At 41.0% G+C, this 23,842-nt stretch overlaps 1 protein-coding gene and 1 long non-coding RNA gene across 12 annotated transcripts in view; one reads left to right on the top strand and one right to left on the bottom strand.

Annotated features, from left to right (window-relative positions):
* The window catches only part of Ttll7 (tubulin tyrosine ligase like 7), a 217,840-nt gene that overhangs the window by 16,613 nt on the left and 177,385 nt on the right, over positions 1-23,842 (bottom strand). For 5 of the 11 annotated variants that reach the window (XR_008216342.1, XR_008216343.1, XR_008216346.1 and 2 more), the window contains exons 23-24: positions 958-1,516; positions 386-529 (exon numbers count right to left, since the gene is read on the bottom strand). The exons of 2 other annotated variants lie outside the window; for them this stretch is intronic. The gene's annotated coding sequence lies outside the window, so the exon portion shown is untranslated. The remainder of the gene's footprint in view (positions 1-385; positions 530-957; positions 1,517-23,842) is intronic. 4 more of the 11 variants (XR_008216344.1, XR_008216345.1, XR_008216348.1 and 1 more) reach the window with 4 other exon arrangements.
* LOC128105495 (uncharacterized) overlaps positions 1-23,842 on the top strand; it is a 61,575-nt gene that overhangs the window by 32,724 nt on the left and 5,009 nt on the right. The gene's annotated exons all lie outside the window — the stretch shown is intronic.

The raw sequence follows: 23,842 nt of genomic DNA, 5'->3' as shown, positions 1-23,842 counted from the left end.
CTCAGGGGTATTCCTTAGTGAAAGCATTTCCCCACTCGGTCACCATTTTCTGAGGCTTTTTCTAAGCCATTCCCCATTCTGCTCACTGGAGATGCTTTCAGTGAAGGGAACAGATTCTCCTCATTCCAGGAATCCTGCACTTGAAGATACGGCTTTTATACAAACAACACCAACAACAACAAAATAAATGTGTTTGAAATGTGCTTGTGTGTGCAGAAACACAGGATTGATTAAAAGACAGACAGTGATGCTGCTGATACTAATTTAGACAGTGCAGCCCAGGAAGACTTCTCGAGAAGTTTGAGGCCATCTGTGATAATGACACTATCTTGGAGACCAGCTTTCTGACATCAGAAACAGCAAGAACAAAAGAGTTCAGTGTTACCTTGAGTTCTGCAAGATGGGAAGCATCAGAGGTCCGTGCAGTTGAAGTACAGTGGCGAAGGAAAAGGAAGAGGAGCTGAGTTGGAAGGCAGGCAGGACCCTAAGGTTCACCCAGGCAATGAGATACAAGGCTCTGACTTTCATTCTAGATGAGATGATAAACCATTTTGGCACTGGGCAGTAGAATGTCACTTATTATCTGACACATTTTAAAGAATCTGTGTCTTACATAAAAAATTCAACCGTACTACTTAATACTGGGTGACAGCGGCTCCATGGTTTAGAGGTAACCATGGTCCTGAATGGCAATTATTTCAATGGCTGAGTTCTACACTGAAATTGAGGCAAGCTAGATGAACCTGCGTCAAAGCAGGGAAAAATCATACATAGGGCTATATGAAAAATAGGGCTGAGAACTTAAAGCTGGAATAGGGACTGCATTTGTTGGTATTTTTTGAAAGAAAAGAACCAATAGGATGAGCTATGTTTCCACACACATGCACGTGTGTGTGTGTGTGTGTGTGTGTGTGTGTGTGTGTGTGTGTGTGTGTGTGTATTCACCAAATCACTTACTTTCAGTAACAACAGCTGAGAGGCTGAGTTGTTGCTAAACCAGTAGTTGCTCAGTCCTTGAGGCTGGGTGCCTCAGCAGTCCCAACATGGTCCCTGAAACACGGAAGGTTCCTGGAAAGCTGTTGCTCCTCAGTCAACAGTGGAAGCCTAGGAATTCTTGTTCTGATATTAGCAAAGGAATCAGACCCAGCAAGCAGGAGGATAGAGCAGCTTGGTGATGAGAGGGAAGGCCAAGCCAGCAAAAGGCAAACTTTTTCATCGGGGCTGCTACCAGGACATACTGTTCACATTTGGGGTCAATCTTCCCACATCAGCTAAGGTAATTAAGACAGTTTTTGGAGTGGCAATCCCTATTCAGGTGACTCTAATTTGTGGCCAATTGACATTAAAAGCAAGTTTAAACACTAGACATGTTTCTACTGATGTCATCAGGAAACAAATGAAGACTTCTGTTGGCAGAAGGCAGCCTAGGGTTCTTCAAAGAATTCCAAACTCTTACCTTCCTTTTGTGATCAGCAAGGAGATGCAGACCTGCGGAGTAGTTCATTGGCACAGGGAGCTGGTGATTTGATTTGCAAGAGGTGAGAGTCAGGAGGGATGAGAAACCAGGAAAGAGTGGGCACAAATAAGAACACCAAGGTGAATGAGAGGTAAAAGTCTACAGAAAATTAGCTAAGAGATAATTAACATTCATACCTAGTGCCAGAGAAATGGTATGACAAATATGTGCTTCTTTTAACTAGAACAATGACCACGAAAAAGGGGGCTCAAATATGTTGAATAACCGCCCTAGGGCATGGGATTGATGAGTGGCAGAGCAGATGTTGAAGGTCAGGCATTTTCTTCTCTTTTTCCAAAGCTTGTGCTGTTTATATGCCACTTCAAGTTGTGCTGGCGATGTTGGCACAGTGACAGTGAGGAGATTGTCCCAAATAAATGTGAAAATAAATCTTGGGCTATTCATTACCCAAGCTTTATAAGCAAGCCATCATCCCCATGGCAGCATTGAGCTGCAGTGGAGAAATCTCAGTACACACATAAGGAAGCATCATTCTGGTTTATGGCACTCATACCTGCTGGATTGGAGGAATGGATATGAAAGAAGAATCACACACACACACACACACACACACACACACACATCTATCTTACTTGTAGCTAAAATAATAAAAAGAAACAGAATTCTCATAGGGGAAAAAAAGACCTTTCAATATGTTCTATTTCATTTGAAATATTTATCATTAGGTTTAATAAATTCTTGCTTGAAGTCCATCAGGTTTAGAATTCTAAGGAAAACCCAAATTTTACAATGTTCTTTTGGAAATAGCTGCCTAAGCCTACCTCCATGAAAATCATAGTCACAGGAGAATACATTTTTTTTCCCCGACTTCATTCTACAAATACTTATTGAGCATAAAGTATGTGTCATGCTCTATGGTAATTGGGCAAAGGGATCCCTAATTACTGTTGGTGTTCTTTCTAATCATATAATATCACTAGTGATTCTAATAACAAAAAAATGGCAGAAAATACCTCAATTAAATGATGCATAAAATCGGCTGCAATTGGTTTTAAAAGCTGACACAATATAGCATATATAATATGCATCGTCCCTGTCTTTATTTTTCAGTAGGCTTGCATCTTGTTTTCATTCTCTTGTGTCTGGTTATTATTAAGTAGAGAGGGTTTTCAGCACACTATGGTGCATAAATTTCCATTGGCTAAATGTCAATCGCAATGACTATTTTTATGTGTGGTTGCTCCATATTTGTGTGGAGTTTACTAATGTTTCTTGGTATGTTCTAAAATTCAGACAGGCCTCAGTGTGGAGAGATGAGACTTCTATGATTGTCCAGCCTTGCCCATCTGGCTTGGCCCCTCCTGGAACTGCCATCATCCCTAGAATTAACATTTGGAGGCCCTCCAAGGGAATGTTCTCTGTGGCAAGTTCCCAAGTGAGCATCAACTCATGCTGCTGGAATTATGCAGGACAGAAGAGAACATGGATTTATCTCTAACTGTTAAGCCAGGGTGTGCTGCCCTTCCAGAGCTCAGTGCATCAGAAACACTAATCCTGCCTGCCTGAGGAGGATTAAATGGAGCCACGGTGGCCCAGCTGCCAAACTTTGGGACTACATTAGTCAGAGACCTCCCTGGGGCAGATAGATAGAAAGGACTTTGTAACAAACAAACAACAACAAAAACCCGTCAGAGCTAGGGGTGAGCTATAACATATTAAGATGAAACTGCAGGGTTAAATTTTCAAGCAGGAAGAGAACTATATCCATTTATATTTTGAAGATGAAGAAATAGCTAGCCAGGGAAAGTGGGTGCTTTAACTGGGGGGCATTTCACTGCTAAAGCACAGAACCAGGCCTGGACCTCACATCTCAAATCCCAGCAGCAGCTGTTCACGGACAGCTATTTTAGGCAACCCTCTGGTGTTCTTTTCCACAACTACACTCTCCATCATAATTACAGATGGTTTGTGTTAGCCTGGTTTATGTTACTGTAAAGAACACCTCATGTAAATCGTCCTCCAAGAGTAGCTGATGTGGGCTCACTGTCTCATGGGTTCAGCTCCCGGTTGCTTGGCCCTGTGTATCAGGCCTGTGTCAGCACAGTACATCATGGATGGGGCATGTGATGGAAAAGGCCTGTTTACCTCATGATAGCTAGAAGCAAGAGGTAGGAAAAGAGAGGGACAGAGCAGGGGAGTCCAGTATCCCTTTTAAGAGGCTTCCATTGAGCTAAGTTTCTACATTTGTCCCTATATTTGACCAGTACTACAGGCTGGTTACAAAAGACTTTAACATGGTGCACATTGGGATCATTCAATGCTTCTTTATCTACTCATTCATTCTCTGTCTCTGTCTGTATCTTTCTTTTTCCTTCCTTTTTAGTACTGGGGATTGAGCCTAGGATCTCACACATACTAAGCAAGTGTTCTACCACTAAGCTGCATCCCTAACACTTTTACTGTTGACACAGGCTCTCCTTTAATTCAATTGATAGCCCAGGCAGACCTTGAACTTGCATTCTTCCTTCATTAATCTAATAACCTATTGTATCACACACTTTGGCCAACAAACCCTACTACCTTTTATATCTTAAGTAATCACAAACTTGTGAAGAAGTTATATATATATATACAACTTGTGAAGTTTTATATATATATATACACACACACACACACACACACACACACACACACACACACACACATATATATATGTTCTCTACTGTCAAAGTATCTATGACTGAGTGCTTTATCAATAAGGGATATTTTATTTAGATCACAATTCTAGAAGTATGATGAGTATGATTATGATGCTGGAATCTTCCAGAGTTCTGGTAACCACCTTGCTTTATTCCATTCATAACAGAAAAGCCTAAATGTTAAGTGACATGCATGTGTAGAGTCAAGGGAAGCATGGAACTTGCTTAGCAAAATCCATTTCTGTAGAAACCAACCCAAGTCCCATGAAAGCAAGACTTCAGTTTTTCAAGGAAAGCACCAATCCTTCTTAAAAAGCACCAGTATTTCTCAATATTGGTCCCTTATAAATCAAAAATTTGCATAAGGAAAGAACATCTCTAAGCAACTGCAGTGACATACACAGGAGAGTTTTCCCTAAATCACTTGTTGGTGTGTTACTATATGATATCTATAGCCTCAAACACTATGCTATACATATCAAAGTTCTCTAAAGGAGCACAATCAATAGAATGTGTACTATAGTCATAGGGATCGCATATCAGATATTCTGTATATCAGATATTTATATTATAATTCATAACAGTTGCAAAATTATAGTTATGAAGTATCAATGAAAATAATTGTATGTTTGGGGGTCACTACAACATGAGAAACTGAAAACCACTGAGATAGGTAGATAGATAGATAGATAGATAGATAGATAGATAGATAGATAGATAGATAGACAGACAGATAGAATCAAAGGAAATTTGTTAGGCAATAAGTCTGGGCAGTCCAACAAGGACCATCTTCAAAACCCAGTAGTTTCACAGCTCATGAGTCTGGATGCATCAGATACCTTGATTCAGCCTTGAAAACCTGGAAGAACCAATAAAGTTGCTAGTACTGAGTCTCCTTCAGAAAGCTGAAGCCTAATGCTAGTAGAGGGTGGCAGCAGTGGTGACAGACACACCCACTCTGGAAGAGGTGAAGGTGATCAGGGTCGCCACTTTTTTCCCAAAGTCTTTATACCAAGGCCACCCTTTGGATGGTGCCCATCCTAAGGTTGGATCATCTTCCTTCATTCAACTTCTCTGGAAACACCCTCATAAACATGCTGGACTATGTCTCCTTGGTGATTCCAGGTTGCCAAGTTGACAATCAAGACCAACTACCCCAGAGTATGTACCTCATAAATAAAGACAATGTCATACTGTATTCCCCAATAGTACCATATGCAACCACTGACATCAGGAAATTGACATTGATCCTGCGCTCCCATCTAATTGTATCTCATTTATTTCCTCGGTTTCGCAAAGATTCCTTTCTCAGCAGAAGGGTCCAATCCAGAATCCCACAATGCTTTTAATTACCTCAGTACCATTCAGTGTTAGTGGATCCTCCATGTTTTCTTGACTTCCACGACCTCAACAGTTTTGAAGATCACAAGAAAATTTTTATCTAGTGCTCCTTTGTAGCTAGAGTTTTCCTGCCTGGCCCACAGTCAGGACAAATCTCTCTCACCTGCCAGCCCCACAGCCGCTCAGACCTAACCAAGTAAACACAGAGACTTATATTGGTTACAAACTGTATGGCCGTGGCAGGCTTCTTGCTAACTTTTCTTACAGCTTAAATTAATCCATTTCTATGAATCTATACCTTGCCACATGGCTCGTGGCTTACCAGCATCTTCACATGCTGTTTGTCATCGTGGCGGCTGGCAGTGTCTCTCTGACTCAGCCTTCCACTTCCCAGCTTTATTCCCCTCCTTGTCCCGCCTATACTTCCTGCCTGGCCACTGGCCAATCAGTGATTTATTTACTGACCAATCAGCAAAACACTTGACATACAGACCATCCCACAGCACTCCTTATTAATTTAATTTTTGTATGATGCTCCTCTATGCTCAGAGTCAGGACCTTACATTTTCAGCAATATTTCAGAAATACCATTATGTGTAATTCATTACATCTCTTCATGCACACATGATTTGTCCCATTTCAAAGAGGTTCACATGAATACTTGGTGAGGCCATTTCTGCCAAATAGCTCCAATGAACGGTTACTTTGTCCTTTTTCAATTAACAAGTACATAGAGGGAAAACACTCCTTTGTATGGCATTGCCATAGTTTACAGATGTTTTTCCTCATGTTTTCCCTGTTTTCTCATGAAAACATAGATGTTTTCCTCATTTGATTCCCGAGGCAATGGTGCTGAAAGATACTGGTACATTAAAAGAAATTGGTGGGTGTTTTGTTTTTGTTATTGTTGTTTAAAGATTGACATCTTACACTCACAGGTTTGGGTTGGTTTCTATACAGGCTAAGCAAGATTCATACTTCCTTTGCCCTTAGATATGTGTGTCATTTGACTTCCAGGCTTTCCTGTTGTGATACGAATGATACCAGAACTGAAATGCCCAATTCTTTGCGCTGCTTTTGATCTCTAGTCGCTTAGTCACATGGGTATGGATATTGACCCATTTTATTGAAGAAGTAATCGTCTGGTGCTCTTGCTAATGACCCAAATGCCCCAATTTGCCCCCAAAATTGAGCAATGGAAGCTCCTTCCAGACGCAGCCTGTATGCTTGGCACGCTTTCATCACTGACTACCTCACTGCTTTCTGGAACAAGACAGTGCAGGCTCAATTGTCCTGCCCCAGCTGTTGAATCATGCAGAAGATCCAGGTATTTGTTGTGTTCATTGTGACTGACTTGTCACTGTGCTGAAGCATCACCAGTGTGCACAGTGTGCAGAACTTTCAGACACACACACACACACACACACACACACACACACACACACACACACATACACAGACTGAGCGGAGGAGTAGAGATTGTTATTCCTGTGCATACATGGAGAGGAAAATTCATGAGTTTACTTTGGTAACTCCACTTCTAATGTAATACAAAGTCCATGTTTATTTTCTAATTTCAATATGTGGAATTAATTACCTTCTCTGGCAGGAAAACAACAACAACAACAACATAGAACTCTGCCTCACCCTGTTCCTATTATGTTTGCTTTATTTTCTCTACCTCCACAGCACAAGCACAGTCTCTGCCTAGAGTCTAGGCCCTGGACACTCTCTTACCATGCTGGAGCTTTGATTCCCCTACTCTGCAACGCTTTCCTGTAAGAAAGCTTTTCACCACACTCAGCCCCAAACACTCCACACAGACCCCACAGTTCACCTGCAATGACTCCTCCTTGGAAGAATCATGGAGGTTCCCTGTCACTAGGCCCTGAGGACACCCATTTGCTCCATCCTCCTAAAGCCTCAGTGAAAATTGTTCACGAGGGAATGAGAAGGATAAATACAAGTAAGAGGAGGAAGAAACCCTCTTGTATCCACATATCCAGTGCCCCAACAGCATCCCTGGTCCCCCATCACTCTCTTCTTGCATATGAAAGGCCAGGAATAACATTGAGCCACAGTCATTGGTGTGCACAGGGTTACTGGCTCTTAGATACTTTAGGCAGGGATTATAGCCTATTCACCTAGGCCCAGAATAATTCAGCATAATGATTAGCACAGAGGAGAGCCCAATAAATATTTATTCAATAAGAAAATGAAAGATCTCCTAAATTAATGAATACTTACAGCTATATATTCATCCAATAGGTACATTTCCCTAGTACTACTTAAATATTAAATGCTTTCTAGCATTAAATGCATAATATCTAATAGGAGTAATGGAAAATAGAGGTGAAGTTTGTTTTATACACAGAATCAGGGTCTTTCTGGTCTTTTCATGGAACTTATGTATCTGGAAGCTGTGTGCACCGCCTTCTTAGGGACTAGCTGTATAACACAGAATGTTTATGATGCTTGAAGCACTTGACTGGAAGGCACTTTACAGATACTTTACATTTATTCTTTGTCACTTCTCCACAAATTATCTGACTTCATAGGTCAGGGCCAGCCTTCATGACATCACAAACTTTCCTCAGTAACTGTGTCCACACAGGTGCCTGTTCTCTGAATTTCTAATAGTGCCATAAATCCAACTCTTGATTAGTTATCACTCAGAATAAACTATGATTCTTTGGAAGAAGGACAAGGCTTTTCATTACCTTTCTATCTCCTCTGTATCTAAAAAATATGATGAATCTAAGTATTCAATTGATGTATTGATTGTTTGGCCTCTGGTGAGTATTAGAACATTACAATAATAGAAATTAGTACTTAGTAACCCTCAATTTGTTTCTTCAATAAATACCTACAAAAATATACTTTAAATAAAATTAAATTGCTACAGAAGACCATTAGTTATAAGAACATAACTATGGAGCTCAGAGAACCAGACAGCAGTCTGAAAAGAGATTACACATAACAGGCATATTTAACATTTATCCAACTATGTGAAGAGCTCTTAAAATTAAACAATACAAAAATTAACAATACACTTAAAAATTGAACAGCATATATGAACAGATACTCACCAATGGAGACACAGAGACAGAAGGCAAGCGTTGAAAAGATGCTCAATGTTCTGTCACTTGTGAGTTGGAAATTGAAAGAACAAATGGGATAGCATGGTGACACTCTGCTTTTCGTTACCACAACACAAACGAGACAGTTAACTTATAAAAGGAAATGCATGTTTATCTCATGGTTGTGGAGGTTGAAAGTGTAGATCGCATACAGCAGGCACAGCAGACATTGCTGCTTGGTTGTGTTACTGTATGGGATGTGGCAAGTGATAATTGCAGAAGCACATATCAGACGCAAGAAAAGGTGAGCCAACCACTGTTTCTACATTTTATGGGATGCATGTGAGCAAAAGTGTGTGTTTGTGCATGCATGTGTGTGCACACATGTGTGTATGTGTGGGGTGTGTGTGTGTATGTGAGAGAGAGAAACAGAGAGAGAGAGAGAGAGAGAGAGAGAGAGAGAGAGAGAGAGAGAGAGAGAGAGAGAGAGAGAACACATGCACATGCCCAAGCCTTGGAGCAGGTATGGATGTTAGACCACAACTTGAAGTCAATTCTTTCCTTTCCCACTGTGTTATAGGTTTGGCTTCAAGTACCTCTACCCCTTGGGTCCAAGCTCAGGCTTTTATAACAATGTTTCTGAGAGAAATATCAAAGAATCCCATAAGAACTACCTTCCAGGACATATCCTCAATGATCTAAGAACCTCCCTCTGGACTCCATCACATAATGATTCCATCACCTCTTACTGTGGTTCGCATGGTAGTCAAGCTTTGAGAAATTGGCCCTCGGGGGTACTTCTAACATCCAAACTGTGCCAACCACTACCTTTTGTTAGAATAGCTAAATCCCAAACACTGACAATACCAAGTGCCAACAAGGTTGTAGGGCAATATGGATCTTATTCATTGAGGATGGCAACAGAAAATGGTAAACGCTTGAGGAAACAGTTTAATGGTTTCTCACAAAACAAAACATTCTTTTCACATATAACGATTACTTTCTTTGGATTTACTCAAAAGAGTTGAACATATATGCACACACACGTACTTGAATGAGAATGTATAAAGCACTTTATTCATTGTTGCTGAGACTTGGAAATAGCTGAGGAAGTTTTCAGTAAATTCATGGCAACATAAACTGTGTGTATACATTGTGCTTTGCCTCTTACCATAGGTGAGCTCTGCTGAAGTCAGACACAGATTGACAGAGAGAGCAGAGTTAGAGAACTTGTAAATGAGTTATAATCAGAGTCCCCAGGGGAGAAACAGTACACAGTGCGGTGACAACAAGAGAAGCACCAGAGTCATTCATAAGGCAGGAAGAAGGAACTATGGATGTATATCTCTGTTTCCCACAGGGAGAACGAAACAAGGTGGGGTCATCTGACTTGGGACTGAATAGTTTAAAGAATTCCAGAGGGTTCTGCTGCAGGGGCTATTCCTGATTGCCTGATCCTACATCTTAATTAATTGCTGTGGGTCTATAATGGCCCAGTACATTGGCTCTAAAAACGTAGATGGGTGGAATCCTAAACTTTATTCCTCTAATCAAGATCAACTGACTCACCTCTAGTCAGGGCTCAAAACTGGGTAAAAGCAGGCTCAGAAACCAGACAAGCAAATCTACACTATACAATGGAACTTTACTTTTTATAAAAAAAAGTAATGGGTTATTAAACTACATTAAATATGGAGAAATCTTAAATGCATACTAGTAAGTTAAAGAGGTTCATCTAAAAAGACTGTACTGTACGATTCATGATGCTCTTAAAAAGGTAAACTATGGGAAAAGAAAATATCAATGATTTCCTGGGATTGGGAGGGGATAAGCATGTAGTACACAATGGCATGTCAGAGATTTGTTGAAACTCAAAGACTATATAATCCACAACATGTATAATGCATCATAGAACTATACATTTGTCAAAACTCATGGAGGATAAGACACTTACAGAATGTACATAGAATAAACAATACATAGAGTGTATGACTCTACTGTAAACTATGGCTTTGATAAACAATACCACTTTATCAGTGATAACAAACATGACTTGACAGTAAGACAACATTATTCCTGGGGATGCTGTGAATGTGTTGTTCTGACTGATTGATAAATAAAATGCTGATTGGCCAGTAGCCAGGCAGGAAGTATAGGATAGGCAGGACAAGCAGAGAAGAGAATTCTGGAAACAAGATGGCTGAGTCAGGAGACACCAGCCCACTCTCCAGGGAGTAGCATGTAACATCATAAAGGTAAAGCCATGGAACATGTGGCAACATATAGATTAACAGAAATGGGCTGAGTTTAAGTATAAGAGCTAGTCAGTGGTAAGCCTGAGCTAATGGCTGAGCAGTTTTAATTAATATTAAGCCTGTGTGTGTTCATTTGAGTCTGAGCAGCTGCAGGACTGCAGGACTGTGGGAACTGAGTGGGACCAGAAAAATTCCAGCTACACACTATTGCTGAGATATTAAGTCATAAGACATGGAGAAATCAAGCTAGTACTCCCATGGAAGCTTAATCCCTACTGGCAAGCTTTCATGGTGTGGGAGGATGCTAGGTATACTATAAGAGGGGAAAAATAACCATCTGTCTTACCAATCTGTGAATTCTCCAAGCTACAATAACAACCAGCCTGGTAAAACATTCCTGATAATCCAATAGTGGCATGAGTGTCACGAGAGTAACCAACTACTTTCTAATTGAATTAAGGCTGTTTTTCAATTTGAAACTCATATTTGACACTGTTATCAAGGCTAAGGACCAATGACTAGACAGGTCATAGGCTCTAGGGAAAAACCTACTACTATTATTCTGGTAAACAGGAATAAAATTGAGCTAACTCCTAATGACTTACCATTATACCCATTGGTCAGTGCACCTGTCAGCCTTCATATGAAAAGCTTCTATTTGCAGAACATGTTGATAAACAAACACAGAGATCCACAACTAGCCAAGGTGCACAAAATAAGAGACTGCAGAATGCTCAGCTCTAAATGAGACATCTGTATCACACACCTTCCTACCAAAGCTCAAAGATCGTTGTGAAGGACAAGGCAGAAAGATTTTAAGAGCCAGAAGCTGTGGATGACTATAACAAAGCTGTTTTCCAAACCCAACAGGGCATTTGCACATATGAACTCACAATAGTTGTAACAGCATGCACAAGACATGTGCAAGTTCAAACCACACAAATTCCAAGTAAAGCAAAAGCAGATCAGGGGTTATGGGAGTGTGGAGGCCCACAGAGGCTATCTAGTGAGCTATGTTACTCAGGGTCAGAGAATCTGAGCTTGCTTTACCCAGCAGCTCTGTGTAAGAAGATAATTTGGCCACAGGCATGTTTACTAGGTGTTTGGAAGAGTCTACACTTGGCTGTACGATGTGCTTTGATCTTGCAAGGGGGAGATCTTTTGCCTCTCCCCTTGACATCTTGTAAAAAGCCCTTTTGAATAAACTTCGAGGCTGTTGGGTATTGACTCAGGCCCTCCCAAAGCTATCTGTGTCTCTGTTTTTCTTCTCATCATCTAGGTCTATCTTTCTATCTGACATTTTCTTATCCCTCTCTCCTCTATCTAAGAACCCTTTGAAAGGTGGGAGCTGGACTACCACAGATGGTACTTTGAACTTGGGGCTTAGGTAGAGAGGATAGAAGAGAGGGGGCACTGCAGGTTGAGGAGGCATACCTGGTAATGAATTAAGTTGAGGCGGTGATACTCTATTCTTCAGGAGTAAAATTGTAAATATAAAGCAGAGTAGTTAAAATTAGACTACAGCAAGTATCTCTCTTTGTTTATATTTATGTGTGTGTGTCTCTATTAAACTAAGCTATAGAAGTTTTGTAAAGTTTAGTTTGAGAAATGTAGGCTTAGGGACATTAGGGTAGAATAGACTTTAGGTATAGGGATATTGTGAAGGCTTAGGTATAATAGGAATTAGGGTAGAGTAGATCCGCGCCCTGCCCCCACTCCCGAGCATGGACAGGTCCTGGGATGCAGAAAGTAACATCCAGGACTGAACAGACACTGCGAACCTGGCAGTCCGAGAATGCAAAGCAGCTTCAGAGACTGCCAGCTTCAGAAAGCAGCAAAGCATGAGTGTCTGCCTCAGCCAGGCATCAGTGGCTGAGACCCTCGGGGTGGGAGCTGGACTCCCACATGGGAAGATTGTTGGATTTTGAGAAACAAGCAAGTTCAAAGTACCATAGTTTCATAAAGTTAGGGAAAGTTACTTTTCAAAAAACTAGACTCAGAGTAACTCTTATCTAAATGTTTGTATAAATGCTACCTTAATGAGTCATTGAGAATCACCCCATTTAATATTCCAATCCCTATCCACTTGATCAAGATTCTTTATACTATGTTTATCTGCAAAATATATCTATCAGAACCACTAACACTCTACAGAGTATATTTAAATGACTGTTTGTTTTCTGTCTTCCTTTCTTGGGTATGTAAGCTTCATAAGAAAAGACATCTGCATTTGACTTATTCATTGATTATATCAGATACCTGCAGCACTGCCTTCCACATAGATAACACACAACAGACATTATTGAGAGAATGAATAAAGGCATGCATGCATTGGCATAGTCCCAGGCATGCTTCCAAGAAGGTGATACACGTGACATAAAATAGAGACACTCTTGAATACCTAGGGATAAAATATTCTCAAATTAAACATTTATGCATACACCTGCAGAGAAATAACTATGAAGTAGTTACTGTGACTAGTAAATAGCAGACATTCTCAATGAAGTTTCACATAAAACCCTCTATAGTCCTGAAAACACCTGTAGATTGGGCAAGAGATGGGCAACAAGAAAGGATGCTGTAGGCATGAAGACTGAATCACAACAAGATTCATGACATGATCTGATGCACCACAATAACTTTATTGCTTATGTTGTCTCAAGTAGTCATTACAATAGCATGTCAACACCATTCATACTGTTATTTAATAACTATTCTATGTATCAAATCAGAAAATGCACTTCAACCAACAAGCTTACCTAGTACCACAGTTAACAATGTGTCTGGTTTCAAAGACTTGTACTTGTTCAACCATGAAAATTATGTTATCAAGGAAATAAAGACTAAGAATTTATTCCACACCAGACACTGTGCTCTTTACACCACAATAATGCCATCAGGAGGTTAACATCAGTTCACCCATTTTCCAGACTGGGAAACCTAGGAAGAAGTTGATGTAAATTATGCAAGATCATATCTATTGTGTTTTAAAACTTTGGCAGACATAAATGTCCTGTGGACTCCAAACCCCACCCACACAAATACTGTAGCACATAGCCACTTGGGAAGAATGCCCCTGCCAGATGGAACAGACTGGAGTTCTGCAGTAGCTTGCTGAAGTTTTAGGAAAGGGGAATTAGCAAAAGATAGGTTTCCACAAGGCAAGTGCAAAAACATAATCATTTAGCAAATTAATGCAGTAGTTTGAGCAGATGCCATGTGGAAGTTACCAGAGAAAACATCAGTTCTTTAAGCCAAATGGTATTTTGTGAGCATGAAGAGAATGTGATTATAAGATTTTTAACCATAAAAACAAAGCATTTTACATAAACACTTAGCTAGAAGGAGAAAAGGGCACATTGCTGGGAATATTATATCAAATATGTCTTTTGCTAATTAATAACATGTTGGCCATCCTAAAATGACAAGTAGCCAAATGTAGTGATTATATTGGGATTTGCTGTATTATTTACTGATGTGTGCATGTTTATATGAAAATAGAGATTTTTTTTTTCCATTCACTCTCCCCAATGAGAGAATTCCTGGGGTCCTGAAAGCCAAAGGAAATTCCTCCTCTGTTATGGTCTGAGGTTCCAGGACCTAGAGACTAGAGCTCAGGAGTTGTTCAATAAATGGAGAATCTGAATGATGCTGAAGATCAATCTTCCAAACAAAATTTCCATTGCAAAAATCAACAATTGCGTTGGGCCAGGAGAGATGGCTTGATTAGTAAAGTATTTGAAGCATAAGCAGAGGATATGAGGTCAATCTCAACACATAAAAAGCTGTACATGGTGGAGCATAGTTATCATTCTATAGCCAAGAGTTCAGAGGTCCGAAGCTCTCTGGTGTTTATTGACCGGCCATCCCAAGTGAATTGGTGAGCTCCAGACTGTAGTGAGACACCCTGTCTCGAACAGTACCTGAGAAAGGATGCCTGAGCTGACCTCTGGCTTCTACACATGTGTGCACATGTATGCACATACAAGCCCCCACAGAAACATCTATCTAGATACACAAGATATTTAGTGTTCAAAGAAGCCCTCTTGGTCATTTTGCCTTTTATCTACACATTGGGATGTATGGGATCTAAGGGATGAGGTACTAAAGAGGAAGACTATAAGTGCTTACAAAGACCTACAACTTACATGACTTGTCTTAAGAGACTGAATAATTCAATGATTGTTAAGTAGACCTAATCCATCTTAGTTACCCGAGGTCCCAGGGTGAGGCCTAACAAGTTGCTCAACGAATGTCTAGTGACCAAAGAATGACTGGTCTCATTGATCAACACAGCTGTGATGATTCTTTCACTCTGGGATGTAGCTCAGACACAGCAAGGGATAAAGACCAAGGAATATCTATTTAGATAATCACATTGAACTGCCCCACAGGGCTAAAGAGGGCCTTTCCTCACATATTAGGATATGATTTTTAAAAGCAGTTTCTCTTATCTGGCATGAAGATTGACCTAAGTAAATTAGATTTGGTTTCCTAGACCACACATCAAGCTGATCTGAGTATGTGTTTATGCATGGTGACATGTTCATGTATGGGAACTAGAGGAACAGAGAGAGGTTAACTTCCCCCAGATGAGTAGTGAAAGCTTCTTCAAGATGCAATCAGTCCAGTCCTGACTCTACCCAGCCCACATACTGTGAAGGATGGGGGGAGTTAATGTTCTTATTCGTTTTTTAGCCTTTTATGATTATTAAGAGATTTTCTATTCATTTTACATACCAATTGTAGATTCCCCTCTCCTCCCTCCTCCTGTCCCCCAGCCTTCCCCCCAACCCACCCCCATTCCTATCTCCTCTAAGGCAAGGTCTCCCATGGGGAGTCAGCAGAGCCTAGTACATTCAGTTGAGGCAGGTCCAGGCCCCTCCCTCCTCCCTGCACCAAGGCTGTGCAAAGTATCCCACCATAGGCACTAGACTCCAAAAAGTCAGCTCATGCACCAGGGATGCACATCATCCAGTAGGTCCCGATCCCACTGCCTGGGGGCTCCCTTAACATTTCAAGCTAAACATCTGTCTCACCTATCCAGAGGGCCTAATCTAGTACCATGCGGGTTCCTCAGCCATTGGTCCACAGTTAATGCATTTCCACTAGTTTGGCAGGTTGTCTCTGTACATTTTGACATCATGATCTCAATGTTCCTTGCTCATAGAATCCCTCCTCCCTCTCATCAATTGGATTCCTGGAGCTCGGCCTGACATCCAGCCATTGATCTCTGCATCTACTTCCATCAGTCACTGGATGAAGGCTCTATGATGACATGGTATTCAGCCATCTTATCGCCAGAGTGGGTCAGTTCAGGTACCCTCCCTACTATTGCCAATAGTCTAAGGTGGGGTCATCCTTGTGCATTCCTAGGAACTTACCTAGCACTGTTTCTTCTTATTCCCATGATGTCTCATTTATCATGGTATCTCTTTCCTTACTCTCCCACTCTGTCCCTGTTCCAGCTCGAACCTCCCGTTCCCCTATGTTCTCATCCCCCATCCCTTGCCCTCCATTACCCCACTTACTCCCAGTTTGCCCATGTAGCTCTCATCTATTTCTCCTTTGCTGGGCGATCCATGCATCCTTCCTAGGGTACTCCCTGCTAGCTAGCCTCCCTGGAGCTGTGGGTTGCAGTCTGGTAATCCTTTGCTTTACATCCAGTATCCACTTATGAATGAGTACATACCATGTTTGTCCTTCTGAGTCTGGGTTACCTCACTCAGGATGATATTTTCTAGTTCCACCCTTTTGCCTGGAAATTTCATAATGTCATTGTTTTTCTCTGCTGAGTAGTACTCCATTGTGTATATGTACCACATTTTCTTAATCCATTCTTCAGTTGAGGGGCATCTAGGTTGTTTCCAGGTTCTGGCTATTACGAATAATTCTGCTATGAACATAGTTGAGCATGTGTCATTGTGGTATGATTGAGCATTCCTTTAGTATATGCCCAAGAGTGGTATAGCTGGGTCTTGAGGAAGATTGATTCCCAATTTTCTGAGAAACCACCATACTGATTTCCAAAGTGGCTATACAAGTATGCACTCCCACCAACAGTGGAGGACTGTTCCTCTTGCTCCACATCCTCTCCAACATAAGTTGTCATTAGTGTTTTTGATCTTAGCTATTCTGACAGGTGTAAGATGGTATCTCAGTGTCATTTTGATTTGCATTTCCCTGATGACTAAGGATGCTGAGCAACTCCTTAAAATGTCTTTCAGCCATTTGAGATTCTTCTGTTGAGAATTCTCTGGTTAGCTCTGTAGCCCATTTTTCAGTTGGATGTCAGGTATTTTGATGTCTAGTTTCTTGAGTTCTTTATATATTTTGGAGATCAGCCCTCTGTCAGATGTGGGATTGGTGAAGATCTTTTCCCATTCTGTAGGCTGTTGTTTTGTCTTATTGACCATGTCCTTTACCCTACAAAAGCTTCTCAGTTTCAAGATGTCCTATTTATTAATTGTTGCTCTCAGTGTCTGTGCTATTGGTGCTATATTTAGGAAGTGATCTCCTGTGCCAATGCATTCAAGATTACTTCCTCCTTTCTCTTCTATCAGGTTCAGTGTAACTGGATTTATGTTGAGGTCTTTGATCCACTTAAACTTGAGTTTTGTGCATGGCAACAGATATGGATCTATTTGCAATCTTCTACATGTTGATATCCAGTTATGCCAGCACCATTTGTTGAAGATACTTTCTTTTTTCCATTGTACAGTTTTGGCTTCTTTGTAAAATATCAGGTGTTCATACATGTGCTAATTAATGTCAACGTCTTCAATTCAATTCCATTGGTCCACATGTCAGCCATGTTTCATGCCAGTACCAAACTGTTTTTATTACTATAGCTCTATAGTAGAGCTTGAAGTCAGGGATCGTGATGCCTCCAGAGGTTGCTTTATTGTACAGGATTCTTTCAGCTATCCTGGGTTTTTTGTTTTTCCATATGAAGTTGAGTATTGTTCTTTCCAAGTTTGTGAAGAATTATGTTGGAATTTTGATGGGGATTGCATTGAATCTGTAGATTCCTTTTGGTAAGATTGCCATTATTACTATGTTAGTCCTACCTATTCATGAGCATGGGAGATCTTTCCAATTTCTGATATCTTCTTCAAATTGTTTCTTTAGAGACTTAAAGTTCTTATCATACAGGTCCTTCATTTGCTTAGTTAGAGTTACCCCAATGTATTTTATTATATTTGTGCTATTGTAAAGGGTGATGTTTCTCTGATTTCTTTCTCAGTCCTTTTATCATTTGTATATAGGAGAGCTACTGATTTTTTGAGTTAATCTTGCATCCTGACATATTACTGAAGGAGTTTATCAGCTGTAGGAGTTCCATGGTAGAGTTTTTGGGGTCACTTATGTACACTATCATATCGTCTGAAAATCGTGAAAGTTTAACTTCTTCCTTTCCAGTTTCTATCCCCTTGATCTCCTTTTGTTGTCTTATTGCTCTAGCTAGAACTTCAAGTACTATATTGAATAAATATGGGGAAAGGTGACAGCCTTGTCTTGTTCCTGATTTTAGTGGAATCACTTTGAGTTTCTCTCCATTTAATTTGATATTTGCTGTTGGCTTGCTGTAAATTGCCTTTATTATGTTTAGGTATGTTCCTTATATTACTGATCTCTCTAGGACCTTTATCATGAAGGGGCATTGGATTTTGTCAAAGACTTTTTCAGCATCTAATGAGATGATTAAGTTCTTCCTTTCCAGGACAATATATAAACAGTTCCTTTATCAGTCTGCCCATATCTCATTTCCTCTTTAAGCATTAGAAATTCAGTTTACTGGGGGCTACTCACATGTCCCATGTTCCTTCACATTCCCCGCACCTTCTGTTCTTTTCTATGCCTCATTCCCTCTTTAAAGATTAGTTCTAAAAACTTCTCATGTGAGAAAATTCCCAGTCTCCTTCTCCAGACGAGTCTCCCTCATTGCATGCAGCCCTATGTAATGCATTTCCATCACTCACTTTGCCATTGCTTTCAATGAAATAGTCTATTAACAATTCCTTCTCCAGGCAGGTCAAGTCCCCTCCTCCCAGGCAGAGTCAAGTATCTCTGTATAAGCCCCAGGTTCCAAACAGCCAACTCATGCACTAAGGAAAGGACCCAGTCCCACTGCCTGGATGCCTCCCAAACAGATCAAGCTAATCAACTGTCTCACTTATCCAGAGGGCCTAATCCAGTTGGGGGCCAGGTTGAACTCAATCCTCAGGGGAATCTTTGCCCTGGAGGAGATGGGAATGTGGGGTGGGCTGGGGGGGAAGGCGGGGAGTGGGTGGGAGGGGGGAGAACAAGGGAATCCGTGGCTGATATGTAAAATTAAATTAAATTATAAAATTAAAAATCTTGGCTGGGCGCTGGTGGCGCACGCCTTTAATCCCAGCACTTGGGAGGCCGAGGCAGGCGGATCTCTGTGAGTTCGAGGCCAGCCTGGGCTACAGAGTGAGTTCCGGGAATATGCGCAAAGCTACACAGAGAAACCCTGTCTCAAAAAAAAAAAAAAAAAAAAAAAAAAATCTTAAAAAAGGAAAAAAAATTCCTTCTCCAAAAGAGTATTCTATGAGAAAATAGTAGATCACATACTGGTTGGTTTTTTGAACTTGATACAACCTAGACATAACTGGGAAGAATGAATTTTAATTGAGAAAAATGCTTCTTTAAGATTACCTTTGTAAGCAATTCTTGGGGAATTTTCTTGATTGCAGATTGATGTGGGTGGGCCTAACCCATGGGAGGAGGTGCAATCCCAGAAATTGGTCCTCAGTTGTGCAAGAAAGCAGGCTGAGGCATCCATTAGGTGCAAGCCAGTAAACAGTATTCCTTCATGGCCTGTTTCAGTTCCTGCCTCCAGGTTCCTGGATTGAGTTCCTGCCCTGACTTCCCTCAGTGGCAAAGTGTGACCTGAGAGTTCTAAGCTGAAATAAACCCTTTCTTCTCCAAGCTGCTTTTGGTATTAGTGTTTGTTACAGCAAGAGAAGCCCTAGCTAAGACAGATTATATTTGATTTATCTTACAGTACTCAGCTGTAACACTGATACCTGCCATAGAGAACAAACCAAATAAGTTCACTGCTGCGGATATCGTTCTGTATAAATAAAACACTGATTGGCCAGTGGCCAGGCAGGAAGTGTAGGCGGGACAAGGAGAGAGGAGAATTCTGGGAAGTGGAAGGTGGAGTGAGGGAGACCCTGCCAGCTGCCGCCATGACAAGCCGCATGTAAAGATGCCAATAAGCCACGAGCCACGTGGCAAGGTATAGATTAATAGAAATGGATTAATTTAAGCTGTAAGAACAGTTAGCAAGAAGCCTGCCACAGCCATACAGTTTGTAAGCATAAGTCTCTGTGTTTACTTGGTTGGGTCTGAGTGGCTGTGGGACTGGCGGGTGAGAGAGATTTGTCCTGACTGTGGGCCAGGCAGGAAAACTCTAGCTATAGTTCACATTGAATAAAAGTGAGAGCTGATGTTTGTAGATGTGTGAATTAATTAGCATCTCTTACAATTTCAGAGTGCATAACTATTCAGAGTACAATAAGTTATTCCATTTCTTCAACTCCCCTGGGAAAGAGGCTTGACCCTCTGAATGCCATCCTGAGTCACAATGGCTTCAGTGATATTGTCAGGCTGGGTCACAAATGAGAAGAGTTCCATTTCCTTCAGATACAAAGGTTTTAAGGTTTATAAAATGGCATGAGACTCCCAGCTACTTGCCCTTCAGTCTTTAGAATTGCTGCATCTATTGGTGTGAGTACATTGCCTAATTAAGCATCCGTTGAATAATAGTATCACAGATCACAAGAACATGTTGGCCACAGGTAGAATCACATTAACCTCACTGGAATTTCCATTTTTCTGCCTTTTCCCCTGTGCAGAAATAAAGTTGCCAATTTTGTTGATGTAAGCACATTCTCCAACAACTTGAAACTGCTCCAAATACCACTTGCCACATGATAGGGAAAGAGACGAAATGCGGTTTAGGGAAAGTAAATTCTTGATTATGTTGGAATTAAAGGGTATGTACTTTGCTGCACTTTCAAAAATTACAGATAAGAGGCACAGCAGTGTTTGACTCCCGTGTCAAACAGAGCTGGTAATTTACTGCACAAAATAAACAGATGGAATAAAAGAGGAAGGTGATATCTCTGCTTTGTCATTCTGTTCTTCGAGGGTCATCCTAAAGAGAGAAGTAATAATTATAGCAACAGAGTGGGTGTTCTCTTGTCTCTTAGAAAGCTTTATAGGCCAGTTGTTTACTGCTAACTTTTGGTGAAAGACTGGTTTAAATCTATCAAAGCTTTATGGCCTGAGTGGGAGCCATTACATACGGAAGCTGACCCAACTGCTATTCATAAGAAGACCAGAGACAGATGTTCAAGAAATAATGATGTTGCCATTGCAAAGACAGAGACTAAAATTGTCCTAAGAGATCATTTTAAGTAATTAAGGACTAGCTTTCTGCTATGCCTATGTGCAGGGCATGTGTGGTGGCCTCTGTCAATGCAAAGAGGCAAGAACTTCTACCTTGAGACTTGAAAAGTGGGCATGTGTTTACAAGGATTGACATAAATAAAGGATAGCAACCATAGTACATATTGAGGGTAGTAAGTAGATATAAAATATCCCTCAATGTAGACTGACCTGTACTATAATAAAATAGTGCCTATCCTTTGACCATGGGGGGAGTGGCTGTTATGATTTTTTTCATGAAGGTGAAATGCCTAAAACTCATGTTTTCCTAATCTCTTAACTAAGAACTGTGGTTGACCCTTCACACCTTCACCCTTTGCTATCAGCTTCAGCTAAGACTGGGCTACTCTACTGACTTGACTTCCTACCTAAAGCCCCACTGTCTTAGTTAGGGTTTCTATTGCTGTGAAGAGACACCACAACCACTGCATGTTGGGATTTGTAGTTTCTGGGTGGGTTGGGGTAGGAGAACAGCCAGGTTTCAATGATAGAGGATCTTTACATAAGCATTTCTGGTAAATTTTTCAAAGAGCTATCAGGTTATCAAAATCTGCTTGATTACTTAAGGCTAAAATAATTTGGTGAGCTTTTTATTTTTATGTGAAATTTTTTTTATTTCCACACATACTTTCACATGCAGTTTTGATCCCCCAACTATGTAAACAGTAGGTTAGGCTCCATGGCAGAGATCAATGTGCACTGCTCTTCTTTGTCTCCTCTTTGTTCTGGAACATTCCAGTGCATTCCTTACTGCTTAGCTCCACAGGCATCGTGGGGCCTTTCCTCTTCGCCCTCTCTCCTCTCTTTCATTTGAGTGTGTTTCCTGACTTGGCAGCCTTTGTCCAAACTTCCTATCTTGGAAGACTCTACCATCTTGGGCTTAGCAAAGACCCATCTTTCAGCCCTAAAATTTCAAATTCTCTATAAAATCTACCCAATTAGTTTACCAGATTTTTCTCATGTACTTGTCTTCCCACGGTCCTTTAAGAACAAACTTGATGTTTGAGGAATAGATTCAATCTGGACTAGGACACTTGCTGGATTATGGCCTTCATTCATCACCAGCTTGTCAGAGTTTTCTCTTCTTTATGAACTTATAGAGGTCAGGACTCTGCCTCAGATTTATATCTCCACAGCCTCTCCTAATGCTTTGAATAGCACAAGAGAACAATAAATTATGGGGCTAAGTGGAACAGACCTGCCTATTAAGTCTGAGCTGACTGGGGAGTGAGGATTTCTACATTGGCAGGCAGATCTCAAGCTTGGAGACCCTCTGTATTACTACAGAGTTAACGACTCTCATTTTCAGATCTGAACAAAGAAATATACATTGGGAGATGTGTACAGCAGTTTCCTACTTCCTGAAGTGGGCACTGAAGTTCTGTCCAAATCATGAGCCTTTCCCATACTACTGTAGCCAACAACTGTGGTCCACTATCATATACCTGAAAGTCCTTGCAGGGTCTGAGTCATTGGTTTATAAACTCCCCCGACATTGGATATCTAACAGTGTTCATCAAATAGACCTTTCTAGAGGTATGTGAAGAAAGGCATAGCGAGGGTACCTAAGGCATAGACAGGGGAATCAAAGTCACTCTCCCAAATTCTCTGTTCAGAGAATTAAAACCATCTGAGTAAATAAATAGCAAGCTCCGCCGTGATTCATAGTTATTAATCCACTTCTACTCAAGTAAGGTATGTGTAGGAAAAATAATAGAGATTGCAAATTATGCAAGAGTCTGCCTTGCTCTGTTCAGATTTAAGGCATGCCATTTGGGGTTATCTGGGGTGATTTGTTATAGTGACTTAAAAAACTATCTCTGTTGAGAGGGAGATGCAGATGTTTACAGCAGGGCTTTTCAGGTATATACCATCTCTCCATCAGGATGTTGTCTGCGCCTGAATCCTCTCTTTAGGAGCCTCACAAATATTTGAGCTCATGTTCCTAAAGGGAAGGAAGCCTCCCACTTTCCTCCGTCCTTCAGGGAGCTCACTTACAGATGCGAACTGAGTAGCTCCAGCAGGCAGGGAAGTAACCAGAATCCACAGGCAGAAAGAGAAAGAGACTTCCATTTGGGCTAGACCTCTGCCTGGCCCGGGAAGATTGAGTTTGCTCTCAGTGTGGGAACGAGCTCCCAGGGTCAGTGGGTTCTCTTGTCTGAGGCTCCCCTTCTCTCAGGGTAAAGAATTTATTAGTGAGAAATTTCAATTTCAGACTTTAAAATTGTCTTGCTTGACCCCAAGATCTTCAGTACCATGTATTGGAGCACACCCTATCACTGTTCAAACACTGTTTCACCCCCCCCCCCCCACAAACTTCCCTGAGTTTATCTGTAAAAAGATTTTCTTTCTGGCTTTGGGCTTTATTTGGGCCATTTTACCCCATGGGGTTCTGGGACAGTCCTAGCTTCTAACGCACAACCCTTGCGCTGGTGTGTCTTCCCTGGAAGGACCGCATTTGAACTGTCCTACTCATATGTAGCCTACAGGGGTCGCTGTGTGGGTCGG

The sequence above is a fragment of the Peromyscus californicus genome, unplaced genomic scaffold, assembly GCF_007827085.1.
Source record: "Peromyscus californicus insignis strain IS unplaced genomic scaffold, ASM782708v3 Scaffold_9__1_contigs__length_137607984, whole genome shotgun sequence".
Taxonomy (NCBI): Eukaryota; Metazoa; Chordata; class Mammalia; order Rodentia; family Cricetidae; genus Peromyscus; species Peromyscus californicus.
Note: the sequence above shows the minus strand (reverse complement) of the source record. Positions and strands in the feature narration are given on the sequence as shown.